This window comes from Strix uralensis, chromosome 21 (assembly GCF_047716275.1).
Source record: "Strix uralensis isolate ZFMK-TIS-50842 chromosome 21, bStrUra1, whole genome shotgun sequence".
In the NCBI taxonomy this organism is placed as follows: Eukaryota; Metazoa; Chordata; class Aves; order Strigiformes; family Strigidae; genus Strix; species Strix uralensis.
The window spans coordinates 454,414-471,333 of NC_133992.1; the positions used below are offsets into that span (position 1 = coordinate 454,414).

Consider the following 16,920-nt stretch of genomic DNA (forward strand, 5'->3'; position numbering starts at 1 on the left):
AAAACTCTGCCCTCCCTAAGTTTCTCTCCTAGGTCTTGCACCGAACAGAAAGCTGTATCAGCATCCCTTGATCCCATGGATTATTGCATGGCTATTTTGCTTCTACATGGCAAGGCAAAATCTGCACTGAGACGTGCATAAAATATTTTCACTGGCCAACTCACCCACCCACAGTCCAGCCAAGATCCAAAGAGAGAGCTGCCAAGGGGGGACAGAAAGATGTGGTGGCAGGGCTAAGCAGGGCAGGAATTCAGGAAGAGCCAAGGGCTGGGACATGGGGCAGCAGGCAGACAATACTGAGCAGGGCAGAGATTCTCAATGCAAGCAGCAGACAAGCTCCAGGCTGAGACTCAGGGAGCTGCAACACAGGGGAACAGCAGCACAAACTTCTGAAAGCATCCAGACCCCAAAGTTGCTACCACAGGACAGTCCCACACAGACTGCAGGAACCCAGTCCCAGCAAAATAAACATAACAGATGGGCTCCTACCTGTTTGCATGGCAAATGCCTGCAGGAACAAAGCCCCAGAACTGCTCATGAACAGGGGAGCCCATGGCCACGATCAGTGGAGAGCGCTCAGATCAGGCAGGGCACATGAAAGAGGTTACAGGGCCACAGCTTTATCCCTGCTCTGACCCAAGGACAGGCAACCAAGGAGCATCCCATGACAGGATGCAGCTGCAGGGGCGTGCCTGGAGGTTTTTGCCTTGGGACAGTCACTGCTCCTGACAGCCATCACCATCTGAAACTCAGCCGTGCCCAGCCCCCTCCCATCCAGCCTGCACCCAGGTGCCGCACACTGGCACAAAGGAAGAGGCTCATGCAAAAGCAGGGGACAGGACTCACAGGAATCACACTCAGTGCTGCTAAAGCCACCCGCTCTGGCTGTGTCGCTGAAGGCGTTACCTTCCCACAGGTAGGATTCATCCAGATTCTGCAAGGCACCAGCACAAGCTGGTGGCGGGGTGCAGCAAAGGGCTTTCACTGCCCAAGGCCATGCTCAGCGTGCAGGGCCACGAGTAGGAGGGCAGACACAGGAGGTGCTGCAGCTCCAGGCCAAGCAAGTGGTGCTGACTTGTGGAAAATAGACTCTACAACTCAGAGAGTTATACAGCAGGTATGTTTACTCCGGCTGGGGTGCAAGGGGATTTCTCCACAAAGCTTGCACACCCACAGCACATTTTACCAAAAACTTATCGAGTGTGGATATACATATTCATTGATTACATAACACACACATACATATGCATGAGTGAGGCTGGGTTAGCTCTAGAGGCTGGGGTCAGCAGTTTATGTTCTCTTTGCACCTGCGCATTGCCTCCTGGGGGGCGTCTTCGGGGGGGGGGGGGGGGGGGCTTTGGGAGGAAGGCTCACAGTTCTCCTCACTTTGTACTTTTCCCTGGAGCATGCACAGATTCTCTTGGCCAATTCCTTGAATAACAAGAGTGTTTTCAGCTGGTTTACTCATTCTATCTTATCTAAGAGAACCAATGGAACTTCCACCATCCATACATGGCTATCTTTACTCATTACCAAGACCCAACTAGTCAGAGCACATCTGTTTCCCAAGGACAAAAACATGATATTTTGCTGAACACTGCAGTTCTTGGTAGACTTCACAGTAAACTGCTTTGTTTGACGAACACAGCAGTCCTTGGTAAAATTCCACAGAACAGACTGGGCAAGCAGGATTCTTAGCAATATTCAAAAATACTCTAAGTAATACTATAACTTGCTATAAGTAAGTAAATAAGTTGCTAAGCAGTTTTCTACAAGTAAATAAGTAAATAAGTCTCAAAACAAGTAATCATTTCTCTGCATCAGTGTTTCACGGTCAGCAAGACACAGAGGGGCTCCTCCACATCCTGCACAACTGGCCAGGGCACAAGGGGACACTAACAGGATCGATGAATCATGCTGACCCCAAGCTGCCAACGAAACACGGACAAGGAATGGCAAAGGGCTGCCATAAGCATCGGACCCATCTTTGAAGATGCACTCTCAGGGTTTTACCCACTCCTGCCCCCAATCCTGGGACACAGGTTTGCCCTCTCCTGTTGTGTGGATGGAGACAGTTACACAGCAAGCCGCAACGTCACTCACTGGCAGAGCTGTGAGCACCCTCAACTGCTGCTCTAGCCACCAGAGACACACCCAGCAGGCTCTGAAAGCCTCTCCCTCCACTTTAGCGCTCTTCAGTTACAAAAGAGGAGCCTTTCCTCAGCAGAGCAGGAGCAGCACACCCACCCGGAGCCCCTCTTGCCTGCAGGGTGACCCGGGCACAGGCACGACAGGTCCCCTCAGGCAAGACAGGCTGCGTGGGGCTGCCTCTTCCACAGGAAATAGTTTCCTTTTCAGAGGCCTCTCTGTTCAGTGCTTTTCCCATGTACAATCTCCTCCCGCCATGACCTAGTTCATCAACTGCCTCTTTGTCCAGCAAAGAAATCCCTGCAGCACCCCCAGCATGCCGGGAACAGCCCCTTGCGTTATGCCACTGAGTAGGAGGCGAGTCTTTATCTTCTTATAAATGCAGCTGTTTATCTCCAGATTAGTGCTGACACGTAGGCTAAGGGAGAAAACGGCCTTTCAAAATGCCAGGATTTATTTGAAGGCTTCCTAGGAGCCGGGGAGGGAGGAGGAGAGGGTGGGAGAAGGACAGGGAGCAGGAAGAGCAGTCTTGGGGGACAGCCTGCAGCCCCCGGCAGCAGGGCAGGGTGCATCCTCGCATCACCAGCAAGGGTTAAAGCACCCAAAGCAGTGCTTTTGTCTGAGCAGCCAAAGTGCTGGGGCTGCTGCCCGTATCCCCAGTGCTCCCAACTGGAATTCAACCCATCGTGGGGAGACCAGGCTCAGGTACAGAAGGAGGCTCATCTCCTTCGAGGCTGCCCTGCCTGCAGGGAGAGGGGAGATGGAGCCACTGGCTTCCACCACCCTCTGGGTGAACGGCCCATGTCCCCAAGCTTTCAGCTGCACCTGCAGCAAGCGAGGAGCTCCCTCTGTACACAGTAGCCAACTTGTACCTCCCAGCTCCCCAGGGTGACAAGAGGCACCGAGGAAGCAGCTCACGGGCAGCTGGGAAATGCTTGGATGCTGTGAGCTGTCATTGCAGGGAACCCACTCCTTGCCAGATTAAAACATGAAATTAGCAGCCATTTTGAAAAGCAGACCTGGGGCACTGTCTTCCAACGGGCTTTCCTCAACTGCAGACACCAGAGAGGCACCCACACCCCACAGGGAAGGGTCTGGCTGCCCAGCGGGGCTCGCTGGGGCTTCCCACACTTGCTGCCGTGCCACAGGCTCAGCAAGGCTCCAGCAGCTGCCAGGGCTGGCAAAGAGGCCATAACCACCCCTGTGCAAGCACCCCGTGAAAGCAATCGTGCAGGCAAAAGTTGGCTCTGGCCTCACCACCATGGCTAGCTTCAGCCTGGGGAAGAGCCTGGCAGGAGCAGGCAGGTATCAGGGAGTTTACTGCCTCTGTTCAGCAATGCAGCACCCACGGCTCCCAAGCAAGCCACCACCCACCCAGCAGACCGACTGTCCCAGAGCCACGCACAGCCAGACATGGCCCCAAGCATCTGTCCAGACCCAGGCTCTGCTGCGAGGATGCAAACCCCAGGCTTCAAACCCTGCTTCTAGACAGCAAATTGTCCTGAAAAAAGGGGAAGCATAGACTCTTCCTCCCCTCAGCCACCAAACAGCCAACCCCCCTCCCCTGCTACTGTTTCCAGACTTTTCTTCCCATCATCAGGAAAGCAGAGATCTTCTCCCCAGCCTCCTCTGCTAGTATATGGGAGGCTGGACCAGCCCCAGGCACCTCCCTGGACCACAAGCCCAGTGCCTGATGGCTGGGACCTTGCCCTGGGGAACAGCATGTAAAAACTTTTGCTTACTAACATGCCATGCAAAAACCCCTGAGTGGGATCACTGTAAACAAGTATCTTTGCCAGGACAGCAGGGTGCCAGCACTGGGTGCCAGAACTGGGGTCCACAAACGGGGAACCCACCCTCCTGGTGGAGAAAGCGGTGTGCACTGACTGTATGTGTGTGCATGTGCACCCGTGTGCAGGATTTGGCCTTGGGGGGATCAGGTACAGAAGGATGGTTAGAAATCTGTAGGTGCTTATTAACATTTTGTGTCTAGCACTGGGGTTTACCTGTTGTGTTGCTGATAAACGATCCTGATGCTTCACTAACAGCCAGCTGTTTATATCTCATCAATGAATCAGTAAATTAGTTCAGTCCCCAAATGGTTTAAACCACAGGAGTGGAGTGGTTTTCTCCTGCAGCGCATGTGTGGGGTGTACGGGCAACGCTCCCTACAGCCTCCTCCATCCTGCCCTGCCCGCGCTTGGCTCAGGCAGATGAGGGATGAGTGCTCCTCAGCTCCCAGGTGAAAATGCAAAGCAAATCCAGATAGCGATGGTGACGTTAGATGAGATCATCTGTCTAAGCCAGATGAACAAAACACCCCAGCAGAGTTACTCTGCATTTATCTCTCTCAACAGAAATAGACTTTCTTCCATTCTGGCTTTTTATAACAGACACAGCAAACCATCTTGTAGCATAAGGAAAATGTAGTAGGTCAAGCAAAACCAAAATGGATTTGCTGACCAGTACTATGTTGCTGATCCCTAAAAATATGTCATCGGTATCTTTGAGCTCTTGACCCACAAAAAAATGGAAGAAGTATTTCCTGAATACTCCTGGCTTGGGGAGGAGGCTAAAGACAGCCCATGGCTCCTGCTGCCCAGCGAGAGGATGGTTTCCCACAGGGAAAACAGTGACATTCACCAGTGTGAGGATGTCAGAACAGCCCTGCAGCCAACAGCTCCCAGCATCAATGGGGACCAGCTGGCTTTCCCTGGATGCCACTGTCACACAAGTTAGCAATTAGCTTTTTTTTTCCTCACATACATGAGAACATCTAGTCTAAGCTTGGCTGTTTCCCTCACACTAACACCAATATACTTGATCTTGCCAGTCAAAAAGACAATTTTCTGTTGGAAAAAAAAAAACAACAAAAACCACACAACAGAATCAGGAAGGCAAATTCCTCTCTCCACAAGAAAGCAAATTAAAGTAATTTACGCAGCAGGGAAAAAGGGATACTTGCATTTCATTTGAGCACAAACACATTTTTCATAAAATGAAATAAATAAATACAGCCCAGAAAGTAAAAAGCTCAGGGTAAGTGACTGGCAGGATAAATAATTTTCACTTTGCAAATTCAAGTGCTTATTACGCTGCTGTCAACAAGGACATCTGTGAGCCACAGACCTGAACAAAATCCTGCCCTCCTGGGACAGCATCATGCTCATAGGGCCAGGATCACACCCTGGATTGCAATCCCAGCTTTGATTTAGCTGCTTTGATTTCAAACCTATCCTTTGCCAGATAAGAAAGAAACCTTAGGAAAGATCTAAAATCTGGGAAATCTGCTTCCCCAGAAGATCTAAACATGAAGGAAAGTCACAAGACAGCTAAAGTATCCTTTTGCTGAGGGGAAAATGCTGAGTAATAGGGACAAGGGCATTGTAAGATCCAGTAAATGGGAACTCAGATGATCCAAGAGGACAGCAGGTCCTTGGCACAGGTAAGTATAGGTCTTCGTTATAAGTGGCCACCCTGTGACATAAATCCCCCTTGAAATCTGAAATAGATAAAAGACTTCATGCTGAGGGAGGACCTAATCATTAGAAGACCTGATCAGGACACAATCTTGATCCCACCTAATTTATAAACAACATGCATGTTATCCAGAAAGCAACCTAACCAAAAAGCATAAAGTTTCCAGGTGAAAATCTATGGCTCATGCTACCAACAAGTGGGAGACAAGCTCTTAAGATCTTCTGGCCCTAAAAATCAGTATTTCCCGAAGGCTTTCAAGGAAGAGATTAATTGTCTGTGATTTGGCTGTAACTTTAGCTTTAGCAATGAATATTTTTGAAGGTAAGTGGAGAGGGACTGGCTCCTCCAGCAACCAACTCGCACCCTCCCCACAAGACAAGTGGACAGGGGAATGCAGACACAGCTGATCCCCTCCTCATCTAAGGAGCCCTGATCTCCAGCTCCCTTGTTCCCACACCCAGTGAACCAAGTCTCACTTGAAATGGCTTTCACAAAACTGATGAAGACTCATCGGGCCAGGATGCATAAAGACATTTGGGCAGCTAAGATGCAGTTTGGCCTCTAGCAGGGTTAAGGACAGTCAGGCACCTAAGTCTTCCAAGAAGAACTTGGCTGTTTTGCACTAAGTTTGGGGCAAGTTTAACCCAACCATCTGTGAAGGTCTCTGTGCGAAGTCCCCCCCAGTAACACTCCCCATGCACAAAAAGTGCCACAGCACTGCCTGATGGGAAATTAGTGTGTGTTTTGAAGGAAAAGAAATGAGACAAGAACAAGCAAAAACACTCTCCAGGGCAGTCAGCAGAGAAGGCTTCAAGTTGGCTCACCTTTCAAAATGAATGATGATTGACAAGGCACGTGGATTCCTTTGAGATGGAAAGGTGCAGAAAAGAAAGAGTAGAAAAAAAATAGTTGTAACAACTCGGCAGTCACAAGCCTAAGCCCACATATTTACTATCTATCTCTGTTCCCTTTGCTACACTCTTCACGCATTTTCTTTGATTTTTATTTTAATTCTGAAGACTCATGGTACAAGACCCTTAATTGATGTCATATGGCACTTATTTCACCAGCATATATATAAACCTCATTCTCCCCTGATATTTAATTGATGCTATACAAATAAAAAACCAGAGCAGGGTATGTGGGTGTTTAAAAGGAAGTTCAGCGTGTGGGAACTGTCAAGCGTTTGAGCTGGCGAGAACATCTCCAGCCCACCCTCTCCATCAAGAAAAACGCATTAGGATGAGTAAAGACACCGTGACCTTACTGCTGAAATGTTTGAGGCATCATCTGATAGTGATTACCATAACTTGCTTCTTGTTACAGCCCAGAGATGAGGGCTGGACGCTGGGGAGGGACTGGGGAGGGAGGTGGAGACCATACTGCCAAACAGCCCACGAAGGGCTGGGCTCCTTGGAAACCCAAACGTGCTCCACAGCAGGTGAAAGCCATGCCCTTTATCTTTGGGGTTTCCAACCAAAACCCCAAAGAAACCCAAATCAAAGAAACAAATCTCAAAACTCAACCACTCTATGTTGTTCCCAGAAGCCATGAGATTATTTTTAGCTCAAGGATTTTTCTCAGTGCAGATGGCCAGAGTCCTAAGATAGAATAAAGGCTTAGGCTGCCCGCCACGCACTGCTGGCGGATCACCCCACAGTGAATGAGCTTCTGTGTCCATCTCTCCTCAAATGCCAAAAGGCAGTAACAGCACTTTGCTGGTTTCGCAAGACATTCTGATATCTCAGCATGGAAAACCCCATATGCAACAACCAGCATCACTCCTCGTCAGGGAGAACATGGTTTCCTCCCCCTTGGGTCCTCTCCTGCATGTCTTGCTTAGTCTCCCAAAGCATCTGCTACCTCCTATCCATAAGAAGGCACCGGGCTGGAGATGGCCACGCGCTGTGCTCGCCACAGCAGTGATACCTGTCTATGTTCAGGAAGCTGCTGGAGCCGTACATGGTCTTTGCCAGCTGTTTCTGAGCAATGCAAAAGCTCCCCTGCTGAGCTTCCCACACAAGTTCTCCCCACACCTGATGAGTGGTTTTCCTCCTAAACCCAGTCTATCTCTTTTCAAACCACTGGACATCATTTCGCTCCTTCCAGCTTGTGTAACACCCACAAAAAACCACAGAATAGAAACAGCACCAAATTCCCTGGAAGCACTTCATTTTGGGGATGCTTAGAGGGCATTAACTGGGCTTTGCACTTTGGGAGCTAGGTGGGGAGAAACTTGATTTTACACATGGAAAACCATCAGCAAATGGTTCAAAGTCAGAGAACTGCCCCAGCACCACTTCGGAGATGACCCAGCAGACCCGAGACCCATGCTCCAGCCATATCTCCACCCCTCAGAGACAAGGGGATGAGTTGGGTGAAGAATAGCTAATGGGGACCCACCTCCTGTTGACTGCTGTATCTACAGACTCCCAGTGAATCACGGAAAGAAGAGACCAATGGGTCCTTCTGGCATCCTCCCATACTGTGGTGCTGGCTGCCACTGGGGACAGGGACAGCCTGGAGGGACCACGAAACCCTGCTCTTTTGAGGCTGTTCCTAGGAAAACACTAACCATGATAAACTGAATTAAACATTTTGAGATCTTTGAGATCTGTAAGTGGGCAGACACCAGGGTCACCATGTACGGCACAGAAAAACTCTGTAGAAGTGGCACAGTCCAGTAAGGAGCTGATTCAGGACACCTGGGCTACAGCCCCAGCCAGGATCTCCTTGGCATCACCTTTCCTCCTCCTTTCTATTCTTGACTTTTCTCAGCCCTTCAGGACAAAGACTAGCTCTTAACCCACACAGAGCTTGCAAAATGGGGCAAGTGCTACCAGAGCTAGAGGCTCATGAGGAACAGCTGCCCCGGAGACAACCATTTCCCACCATTTCTCCCTCTTGTCATGACCCCAAGCACAGTGGAAAGTCTGGCCTGGGACCCCTGAGCACAAGGACCCTGTACCTGGGCTGAAGGTGAAGGCCATGGTACTGCCTCAGCAAAAGCATCCTGCCCAGCTGGCCCCCTGCCCTGTCACACAGGAGCTGTGCTAGCCACTGTCACATGCCTGCTTCAATACACAGTCCGACTGCTTTAATTAGGCATCAATTCAGGGTTTATTCTCAGCTGAGTCCTCAATGTGCATCACCACCAGCACCAGGACTTCCAGTGCCAGCTCATGGGTGAGGGGACAGGCAGGGTGGACCTGCCCTTCCCTCTGCAGCCTGGACTGCACTGGGCGAGTGCTCTCATCTACCGCAGCATTAGTCCAGAGCAAAGGTGCCACAGCTCTGAAGCTGAGGACAGGGGTGTTTCCTGGCCCACACTCAGGCAGGGCAGAGCAGCCTCGGACAGAGCCCCTTGGAAGCTGGATCAGTGCAGAGCCAGCAGAGCCCAGCTGCCAGGTCTTTCCAGAGCTTCATCTCCTCCTGATCAATGCAAAAGCACCCTGAGCAGGAGTACTGCACCTTCCCCAGCACCTGACAAATGGCTCTTTGCTGACATTCACCCAAAGCCATATTTGCATCAAGCTGGGGAATAAGAAGGGGAGAGCCCTGCGGGACATGTTGCTGCCCTGTTTCTACAGAAAAGCCACACTCAGCAGCATCCTGCAACCAAGACGGGAGGTAGAAAGCCATGGACACAACACAGGGCATCTGTGTCTCCAGGGCTGGACCAGAGGCTTTTGAACCAGCTGCAGCCAGCCAGTAAAGGAACATCTGCTGTGCCCCCTCTCTGACTCCAAACAGTCTTTTGGTCCCACATCCACTTACAAATAATCACTTCCCACCACTTCTGGTACACAGCAACACAAGATGGAAGGTGGTACTTTCTCCAGACATCTCAGGGGCTTGATCAGTTTAAGGGAGAGCAAATCAACCCCTGGTTGCTCAGGCATGAAAAGCACTCACTCATCAGGCACTACAGAGAGACTTGGATAGATTGGATCGGTGGCCAATGTCAACGGGATGAGCTTCAACAAGGCCAAGTGCCAGGTCCTGCACTTGGGCCACAACAACCCCCTGCATGGCTACAGGCTTGGGGAGGTGTGGCTGGAGCTGTCTGGAAGAGAAGGATCTGGGGGTTCTAATTGACCAACAGCTGAACATGAGCCAGCACCGTGCCCAGGTGGCCAAGAAAGCCAATGGCATCCTGGCTTGGATTAGAAATAGTGTGACCAGCAGAAGCAGGGAGGTGATAGTCCCCCTGTGCTCTGCACTGGTGAGGCCACACCTGGAGGGTTGTGTCCAGTTTTGGGCACCTCAATACGAGAGAGATCTCAAGGTGCTGGAGCGAGTGCAGAGGAGGGCAACGAGGCTGGGGAAGGGCCTGGAGAATAAATCCTGTGAGGAGCGACTGAAGGAGCTGGGACTGTTCAGTGTGAGGAGGAGAAGGGGAGGGGAGACCTCATCACTCTCTACAGCTCCCTGAAAGGACGTTGTAGAGAGGTTGGTGCTGGTCTCTTCTCACAGGTGATTAGTGACAGAACAAGAGGGAACGGCTTTAAACTGCAACAGGGGAGGTTTAGACTGAACATTAGGAAAAAATGTTTCCCAGAAAGAGTGGTCAGAGAGTGGAATAGGCTGCCCAGGGAGGGGGTGGAGTCCCCATCCCTGGGTGTGTTTAAGGGTCGTTTGGATGAGCTGTTGGGGGATGTGGTGTAGGGGAGAACTTTGTAGAGTCGGGCTGATGGTTGGACTCGATGATCCCGAGGGGCTTTTCCAACCTGAATGATTCTGGGATCACCTGCATATCCCACTAACCACTCTCAGGTGAGCAAAGTTTCTCATTTTAAGTCCAGGGCTGCCCAAAGAGTACCACAATCACCATGGGCTCACCTCTCATGGTGTGGCACATGGTACTGCTCAACATTTAAATGGAGCACAAATGGGAACCAGAATAAGCTCTTTGAACTGCTCCATGCCGTTCTTTGGCAGGTGCATAGACAGAGCAGAGGGTTCAGTTGAAACTAGCACACAAGAAACAACTGCAGTAGCTGTCCTGAAACAGGGGACCTGAAGTAAGCCATGGTCCATTAGGGATCCTGGGCATTACAGCTGCCAGGGGGCTTAAAGCTGTCAACAGAAGAGTGAGGGCTCCGTGTGTCAGGTGTCAGAGATCTGGCCATTACGGTAACTGCAGGGCTCAGGGGATGCTCGAGGGGCTCCTGATGGTGGGAGCACAGCCATGGGCGCACCCATGTCTCCAGGGCAGAGGAATCTTGCTGCAGGCTGGGCTCTGACACTCGGTTGCAGGGATGATGCCCACCCACCCCCCAGCACCCAAAAGCACCTGTGCTAGGTGGGACACACACCCTGTGCCCTGCCAGCAGTGCTGAGGACACCGCAGAAGGATACCCTAGGAGGTGGGATCAGTCTTCCTTGGGAAGTGCTGGTCTTTCTCCAGTGACTCTTAAAACCACCAGGGAGACCTGCTTGGATGAGACAGCCCACTTCCAGAGAAGTAAACCTGGTGAGAGACGACCCTGGGCCCCAAATACCCTTGATGCTCCGGGCTTTAGTTTGCCCTTCTGCTGATAGCAGCCATTTGGGCAGAGAGGAACAGCAGCTGAAAGACACCTGAGGTAAAACAAAGCAAACCCAGTCTTTAATTTAAGGGCCACCCCCATTCTGGCAGAGGACAATCCCTCAGCTGAAGGAGCACGGGCTGTTGTTGCTGCCCACAGGCTCCGCAGATGCACCAGCCATATGCAAGAAACATCAGCATGAAGGGAAAGCCAGAGAGCAGTGGCAATGGTTTTTTAACTCAGGCTTATTTAACCAATAAACAAGCCACTGTATTCAGTCACAACAGAGGTATATTAAACAGCCTCGCTGTGCATCCCTCCCTCACTCCACCATCACAGCTTCCCATCCTTGCCCTGATGCCCTTCCCCATTCAGCAATGCTTGGACTCTGTTTTCCAGGCTCTGCAGGATCTATGGCAAAAACAAAGCATCATCCTTCTGTTAAGCAGAAATCATTCATCCTATTCCCTTCCTGAAGAGATCACTCTTCCCCTCTCCGAATTTGCAGGTCACAGTTCAAGGAAAAAGATAAGCCAAAGAGCTGCTGAGAGAATGGGGAAGAGATGCTCCCAGCCTTCACGTCCACGGGAGGCAGAGAGCAGCCAGCAGCCAGCTGTGGGCACACAAGCAGGCAGACCCCCAGCTGTCTGAATTTTAAAGCGTGCATAATTCAGCAGTGCATTTAACTCTCACGATGCCAGGCAAGATGCATGTGCCTCCCCGAGGGAACGGCTCCAGTGTAACTAATTAACTCTTGATCCACCATGAGAGGAAGGGCAAAGCTTCCCCTGGGTTCAGACATGCCAAAATATCCATATTCCAGAGGCCTTTCAGCTCAGCTGCCCCCGGAGTGAAGAGGTGATCACTCAGAACAGGGACTTCACATGCCCCAAATTGCCTTCTGAATCCCAGAATCATTCAGGTTGGAAAAGCCCCTCAGGATCATCGAGTCCAACCATCAGCCCGACTCTAAAAAGTTCTCCCCTACACCCATCATCTCATCTAAACGACCCTTAAACACATCCAGGGATGGTGACTCCACCCCCTCCCTGGGCAGCCTATTCCACTCTCTGACCACTCTTTCTGGGAAACATTTTTTCCTAATGTCCAGTCTGAACCTCCCCTGTTGCAGTTTAAAGCCATTCTGGATGTGTTTCTCTCCCTCTATCATTTACAGGAGCCTCTGGGGCACTATCCAGATAATTCACAGCCCTTTCACTGCCAGAGCCCTTGCAGATGTGCCACGTCAGACCAAGCCACTCCTGTGCTGGGCAGGGCAGGGCAACGGGGACAAGGTGGTGGTGGGTCCCGAAGCAAGAGGCATCTCAGCAGCAGACCTGAATCCAGCAGAGGACAGACAGCCTGGTAAAGCCGGTGTGGGACCCTGCTGGTTCAGAGGGGTCATCCCAGGTGAAATTCTATTTCCCCTTGCACATTTTGCACTCTCCAGCCAAAGCAGAACTGTAGTAAATATCCAGTAGATAAAACCAAAATCCAGTTAGAGCATCTCAGACATTTTTCCCAGCAATGGAAAATTAATCACAGCAGCCCCATCAACTCCAGCTGGCTTATCCCCAACACTACAGCTATGGTCTTCAGCAGCTAAATGATGGATTTTTCCAGGCAGCTTAAAACAAATTAATGAAAGACAAAGAATTTGGAGCAAATATTCTCAACCTTTCATAGATACGGGGCAGAAAAAACATTTTCTGTATCTTAGCCCTCCTCCTGCAAAAAGCTAGAGCAAAATTATTTCAACAGGTTTGGCAGAGACTGCTGTGCTTTGAAGCTTTCTCAACACCGAAAAAAACACATTTTCAGACCTGCTTTCATTGCATTATGCAGCTCATGCACAGAAACAAACCACCCCCTCTCACATTATACAGAGAAAGTCAGGAGGTAACGAATCCTCTTAGATTCACTGGTATTGAAGAGGGCTCATTTCAGCCAGCCCATTTCTCAGTCTCTGCCATCCAAATCTTCCCAGGAGCTGGCGTGACGGCCAACGCTGGCATGTTGGCCAACTGCACACCTCTGCTACCCTGGCTGCACCAACAGGCACGCAAGGAAAACACACTGGCTTCAAGACTCTGTGTTATCAGAAACGTGACTGAGGCTCCAGGTCTCAGCTGTGGCAGAGGTTTTTGAATTGCAAACACAGATATGTTCGTTCACCTTTTTTTTCCCCTGCAACAGGTTAATCCATGCTCAGGAAAAAAGCTACATCATGAAACAGCTGCTGATGGTGGGAGGCCAGCAAGGGAGCACCCCATGGGTGCTGGGCCTCTCCATCCTGTCTGCACACAGGAACTAAAACCACAGTAATCTACCTGCCAGAGGCTGCATGAGATAAGTAGGTAAGAAATAATTTAAAAGGCCATGCTTTGAGATGGAGGTAACCGGACCCACCTCAGCACGGCAGGCAAGTGCTTTCTCAGAAGTTCAGCATCTCCACAGCACTTTTGGGCACCACATCCCTGCCCTGCACTTGTCCCTCACCCCAGCCCCTGCAGCTGGGCTGTGCAGATGCAGTGCAGACAGTCCCTGCTCTGACAGCCTCCAGGATACGTCCTGCAAGACACGAGTCCTTCCCAGGGGACTGAAGGAGAGCGAGCTCAAATCCTGCTACATCAGCGTGGGGTTTGTCTGTCTAGGGGGCAGTATCCCAAGATGAGTTTGCCTCAAGCATCCAGGACTGCTCTCTATCCTCTCCTATCTGAGCCCTCCTCTTGCCACCAGCTGCTGTATCAAATCCACCACTGGCTTATTAAAAACCATATGACTTGTGGGAAGTTGAACTTCAGCTGGCTGACAAGCTGCCCAGCTCTCCTGCATGCCTCAGAAAGTCAGGTTACCCCTGCTAGGGAAATGAATCAATTATTTACCCCCATTAAATCCATTTCTTCATGTAACGCTATCTAAACAAGCAGTATCTGCACAACAACACACGTTATAAGCAGCTTCTCAAGGCAAACAAGCTGTTTCCAAGAGCTCTGCACCCAATGTCACAGCCAGCTAATGCCAGGGACACTGAATGAAGTAAAGTCTCTCTTCGGGGAACTCAGCAGCTCCCAAAGGGCCAAGGGAAGAGAAATAGATTTGCACCCAAGAGGAGCATTTTCTTATCAGTGTAGCACAGCAGACTGAGCCCCTAAGTCAATCCCAACTCCATATAGATGCTATCTCATACCAGTCCACTACTGCAAAGCAGAAAGTCTTGGCTATTCCTAACAGATGGAAAAGCTAAAGCTAAAACATAAGTTAAGTGACTTGCTCAAGGCCACATGATGAGCCAGTGTCAAGGTGGGCTGTCAAGTCTGAGATGTGAGGGGTGAGAAGGGTGCCCCTCACCTCTGGGCTCACAGACCTGCCTCTGCTCATACGCCTTCCGGGCTTTCACTTGCAGCTCAGCACAGACGGGATACAGTGATTCGTATTGAATAACTCTCAATGCATGTTTTCTTCTGTGAATCTGCCCAATAAAGATTTTGAAACTACATAGAATTTTAGCTCCAAAACATACTTTGGCCAGAAGTTGCACAGCTCAGTAGTGTGGCCCGCTGCACAGGGAGCAAGAATCAGATGTGCTGAGACTGAATGCCAGCTCAGGCTGAGCCGCAGCAGGCTCTTCACATCCCCTAATGTCACTGCAGAGCCCTCAACCCGGTGCTGGCAGAGCAGCAGTGCTTCGAGCAGACTCCCCAGCTGGCAGGCTCATGCCCACAGCAGGTTGGTACACCACAGCGGGTTGGTACACCACCATTTGCTCACTGCCCACTTCCACACCGAGGAGGGAGGGCAGCGGGCAGCAGACAGCAACCCTGGCAGCAACCGAGCAGTAAGGAGTAGGAGGCTGGTGAGGACACAGTTCGCACAGCTTACCTCTCCCAGGACATCAAGGCCCATTTCCACCCCACTGTAACTCCAGCAGCAGGGAGCTGACCCACAGTACATGCACCTTATCTAACCACAGCTGTCACCGAGGGCATGGGAGGAGCACAGCACCAGACAACCGCTTGCTAAATAGCAGCAACACAACACTTCTCGTTCATGGTGAGAGAAATACACCTCTAGCATTAAGCACTCACATTGAAGATCAGATGGGGTAGGAGCCAAAGCATTTGCCGTCAGTGCTCAAAGTTGAAAGTTGCCTCAGAAACTGTGGTCCAAGCCAAAACCTCATGGCCTTACTTTATGTAAAGCCAGGCTGCTGCTTTACATAGTTTCCATTGCAAAACCTGCCCTTAGGAGAGATTATGAAAGACTTAATTTGAACAGTAGGAGACCCTGAAGTGTTTTCTTTGAAGGCCCCAATATTTTAAACTCTGACTCCAGGAAACCAACAGGCTGCCAGTCCCCAGCACAAAACCAGCTTCTGAACTCACAAGACAGACAAGCAGAAGCTTCTCCATACAGCAAGAAACAGGGAGGTGGCATAAAAATCACAACTTCTTATGCCCCATGCTCTCCAGGTAACTCCTGTGCCACTCCCCACGTGCAGGTACATTTGGGTGCAGTCTGAAGATACTCCTGAAAGCTTTGCTAAACTGCTGTAGAAAGGTGCTTTGCTTAAGAGAGGACCTCCAGTTTCAAACCATGAGCTTATACATTGCTTTGGGATCCTCTGAAACATCCCTAGAAAGCACCAAACCTGATGATCACCGGGCTAATGGTTTAAAGAGAAAAGAACAAGTGTATCAGCAACAAGGACCAGCAGTGGGGGCTGCCGAGGGATTTACTGTGCAAGGACCTTGCCTGGTGGACCAGCACAACAGAGATGCTGCACACACAGATACAACTCACCTCACACAGCATTCCTGCCAGGTGCAAGTAGCGACACTCCTGTGAGAGCACCCGTTCCCAGCAGAGTAAGATTCAATGGGAAAAGGACAAGCAAATAGGTACTGCTGGGTACCCGGAGTGACTCAGCCCTACCTCCTGCCTGTGGAAGGACCGTGGGCCAGGCGAGGAGCCTCCAGCGAGGTCCCTGTGGGACCCTGCAGGGCTCTCAGTGCTGACAGGCCCAGCCCGTGATGAGCTGATGTCCCAGCTTTGCAGCCTGGGGCATCCTTCAGCCTCGCTGCTGGGTCCACCTTAGGTTTATATTCTTTTTCTCTTCAGGGACAGGAGCACTGTCTTACTTTTGTGATTTATAACCATCCACATGCAGGTAGCTCCACTGTGAACACTTCTGCTCCAGCTGGTGTCTGTTTGGCCCCTTGCAGGTTCGTGCCATGCTGTGACGGACCTTGCATGATAACAGCAATCCTCTCAGTGCTGGCCTTTTACCATTTGTTTACCCCACAGCTTTACCTACATTTTGCATGCAGGTTTTACACAGCCTCCAACTCAGTTTTCCCTGCTGTCCAGGTGTTTTGGTTTTTTTAAAGAGAAAAACAAGATACATTTGGGATTGAAGCTGAAGGCAGGATCCGGTAGCTTGAGCATGCTCTCTCCTGGGTACTGTTCCTGCACTGGAATTGCTGAACTTGGCAGGGAAATGGAAGAAAGAGACCCTGGAGCTGTTGGTCACAGATGTGGGAGAACCCTGCCTGAGCTGCCCTGAGCCATTCCTTGCCGCATCAGGGTCCTGCTCCTAGGGCTGCTCTGGGGCAGATCCACGTCTCCAAACCAGACACACCAAGAAAGGGCAGGGGAAGAGGGATCTTTTCTGCAGAGCAGAGACTGGGCTGAAAACACAGCTCTCCTTTAGCAAACCAATCTGAGGCAGCATGTGCACAGTACCTGCAAGCAGCATCAG

The 16,920-nt window shown here is 50.7% G+C and overlaps 1 protein-coding gene across 2 annotated transcripts in view; it reads right to left on the reverse strand.

Annotated features, from left to right (window-relative positions):
- Positions 1 to 16,920, reverse strand: part of LOC141953123 (dual specificity testis-specific protein kinase 1-like) — a 33,272-nt gene that overhangs the window by 15,637 nt on the left and 715 nt on the right. Inside the window, exon 1 of one of the 2 annotated variants that reach the window (XM_074891436.1) lies at positions 6,453 to 6,506. The exons of the other annotated variant lie outside the window; for it this stretch is intronic. The gene's annotated coding sequence lies outside the window, so the exon portion shown is untranslated. Of the gene's footprint in view, positions 1 to 6,452; positions 6,507 to 16,920 lie in introns of those variants that run through there. 2 annotated transcript variants of the gene reach the window in all.